Here is a 3,608-nt window from a genome sequence, read left to right as displayed (position 1 = left end):
CGACACGAGCCCCACAACCGGCATGTGCCGCCTCCATCTCGTTAAACATCTGAATACGTCGTGCCCCTGCAGCAAGATAGAACATGGACTGCGCAGCAATGTAAGTCATGTTATGGGAAAGGGCAGGACTACCCGTAGTCTCCATATCAGCAATGGCGACCGGTGGAAAGGCGTGCCGGGAAAACTCCAAAGCATTAGCAGGAACAGAAAGACGAGATGCATTGTGAAGATTGCCGGAAAGGATAAAGGTAGAAGGCCATGAAGGCTCCCCACCCAAGTCCTTGAAGGGAGAAACAGGAGTTGGGTCCGGATCACGAAGGTCCTTCGAAGGAGAAGGATTAACAGAGGAAGGATGAATAACCTGAGAAGGGACAACGGGTTGTTTATGCGCCCCACCAATCCTTTCAGACCGTGGAACGTCATCATCAGGGATTACGACAACAACTGCCGGTGATGAAGAAATCGAACTCATAAGGCGCGAAAAGCTACGATTAGTCTGAACTTGCTTGACAGTACTAGGTGCACCGATAACTGACTCCCCCATGTCCAGAATGGCTTTCTGCTCAATTTGCAGCCGCTGAACATCGACAATCACATTATCCTTGATATCCTCATCACCCCAGAGGAAGTATGGTGAGCACCACCCAAAGGCATGACGGAGGAAAGAGGACGAACTGCAAGGGGGTCCGCTTCAGTAGATGACGAGTTCTCGTTCATCGATGGAGAAAGAGGCATAGAAGCAGTCAAAACAAGTTGATCCAAACGGCGGGGAGGAGGGAGGCGTTCAACCAGATCCACTTCTCGATGATCCAGTTTACCCTTATAGTGCTTCCGGAGCACTTCATCCATAGACAAAGGAGACTCGTGGCCTGGAAATACCAAGAGAACAAAGAAGAAGTCAGGTGGGGAAGATCGCCAAATAATAAATCCCTAACACTGGTAAACAAAGGGAAACCACAGACGTACCATCAACGACAATGAAGAAAACTGCCATTTTACCGCGATGCCTCCAAGATGGGCTCATCCCCACACTGGCGAGAAGGGCCTCAGAATAATCTTCGGATACACCTGTACATTCTTAAGAAGATCGGCCACGCCCTTGTTATGAGGAAAAAGTTTGGGGATGGTATCAGAAAAAGCATTAGCACGATAGCGACCGCTACACACCAAACCCTGATTAACCCAAAACCATTTGTCTTGCCAGTGTTTGGGCGTCCGACCGTCAGGCACCAAAGTATCCCCCCCCCCCCCCGACGAACGGAAAACGTGTATTTATCATTGGTTTACAACAAAAGCGGAATAAGTACTTAAAGACAAAGTAGTCAGGAAGATATGCATTATCCCTACATATTATTTCAAAAGCAACAACCTTGTTCACAGTGTTTGGTGTTAGCATTTGAACACTACAACCGTCTCTTTGAAGCACCTCCTCCTGGAAATTAGTTAAGGGGAGACGGAGGCCAACATCCAGGGTTTTTTGGTAGATCCTAACTTTTTTGGGAGGGGGGGAGGATAGAAGAACCTGGTGAAGGAAACTCCACACCAACAAGAGAAGTGAGACCATAAGTGGTCTCAAGTTACGCATACTCAGAGGCAGAAGGCACAATGCTTGGGGACTCGCCAGGAAAGAAGAAGAAAAGGGAGATAAGGAAGAAGAACAAAGAGGAAAAAAGAAACATATATAAGAAGTTATGATGGGTACTCTTATAAGAAAACGGAAAGAGTGGGATGTTCAAAATGTCTGACACGATGACATAACCGCTGGCCATCATGAGCGGTCATGTCACCATTAAAACCGGAACAATGAGCGAACGAAGAAACAACATGTGTAAAGCTATCAAGCCCAGAACGTCGTATCGATTAATAAAATGCTACGACTACTAGACTGGGGGACTTGATGGCATGCCTAAGCCGGCACGGAAGAGTCACGTCCGGCCAAGAGACCTGGCGTCCTGCCCGAGCCAAGAGAAGCGGACTCAGCGCCCGCCAGCGCCCCTAAGAGCAGGGCGCCCCGATAAAAGGCTTGCGCCCGCCAGGGACGCTCCCGACATCAAGACAAAGGATACGGTCAAGCGATAAGGCGAAGGATCAGAGTATTACCGCTAGAGCCAATGGAAATACTCTGACATAAAGAGGCTAACAACCCTCCAATCAGCGCCTCTGGCCTTGACCCCTAAAAGCGATCCTGTCTCGTACGGATGAGAAGGGTCGCTAAGTATAAAAGGACGTATTTGGGTGCGCTAAAGGTAAGCACTCTACCGCCACACCAGACATCGAGCGAGGATGAAGGAGCAAGGTCACATCACTACCCAAGTTGAGTCTCTATGTTTTTTATGAAAGTTTGATGATTTTGCGCATTAGCATTATTAGCATCATGTCCCCTTTCAGATGCTTCCATAAATCTATGAAGTACTGACTCAAAATCCATCTTCTTTTCGGGGTGGTTGCTCTTTTTGTTAAAAACCCCGACTGGTTTGTCTATATTTCTCATCTTTTTGCTTCTTGTATTCTTCATATGGCAACCACTCCTTCTTGGGCTTACTCCAATCTTTATCATAATTATCACCACTAGAGTAGAACACTTGTGCCTTCTGATTCCCATTTCCATCCAAATCACAATCATTAGTCAAATGTGGCCCGCTACAATTACCTCACCCAACTCTTATGGCATGGATGGATTGATCCAACTTTGTTATTTGCCTATCCATGTTTTCTAACTTTGCCAAAACCGCAACCATGTTTTCTTCCCTCCATCTCCTTTTCTTCTAGTAACATCCTCTCGTGGGTTGTGGTACTTACGTGAGTGCTTCATCAATTCTTTGATAGTTGTCGGTTCCTTCTTTGTCATTGGTCCTTGGGAAGAAGTTTTCTTATTGTTACATTCACTCCATCATAGAAGATGGAAACTTCTTGATGGACATTAAGATCATGTTGAGGGCAACTTCTAAGTAAGCCCTTATATTTTTTTCATGCTTCATATAGTGACTCTCCAACATCTTATTGAAAATTAGAAATCTTCTTCTTGAGGTTTGAGATCTTGGAAAGTGGACAAAATTATTCAATAAAAGCATCACGAAGAGTTGCCCATGTAGTAATGGATCCCGGTGCAAGTGACTTCAACCAAACCTTTGCTTCACAAATGTTACCGGAAGCATCTGTGACATCCCCAATTTCACGGCTAGAAAAAACCGATTTGTTATGCTTTATTTGAAAATCAGAGTATCTTTTTAAAGAAATATGTTGCAGAATTTGTTCAAAAAAATATGATAAAGATTTTATCAAAGCATTTCTGAATAAATGTATTTCACTATATTAAAAACCTTGGGATGTCATTGTCAGTACAGATCAAAAGCATAAACAGAACAACATAGGCCTTACAACATTTATTTATTTCTATTGGCCTATAATCCAAAATCTCTCATCCGATCATCACATCTAAGCTTTTGTGCCACTAACTGTAAAAAAAGAAACTGAGTGGGTCAGGCTTGGGAGCCTAGTGAACACATAGGGTTTTCAACCCACAATAATTAAGTTTATTAATTTCATCAAATCATTCAACCTGATTACCCATTCCCCTCACCTCAGTTTCTGTCCCTAAAGCATCTAGA

General features: G+C 44.5%; 1 non-coding gene across 1 annotated transcript; it reads left to right on the top strand.

Moving 5' to 3' along the window:
• The first annotated feature begins 2,923 nt into the window (after positions 1 to 2,923).
• Positions 2,924 to 3,030, top strand: LOC111900448 (small nucleolar RNA R71). The gene has a single exon (XR_002853218.1). It is a non-coding gene; the product is annotated as a small nucleolar RNA R71 (small nucleolar RNA).
• Positions 3,031 to 3,608: the final 578 nt, after the last annotated feature.

This window comes from Lactuca sativa, chromosome 6, assembly GCF_002870075.4.
Source record: "Lactuca sativa cultivar Salinas chromosome 6, Lsat_Salinas_v11, whole genome shotgun sequence".
NCBI lineage: Eukaryota > Viridiplantae > Streptophyta > Magnoliopsida > Asterales > Asteraceae > Lactuca > Lactuca sativa.
Note: the sequence above shows the minus strand (reverse complement) of the source record. Positions and strands in the feature narration are given on the sequence as shown.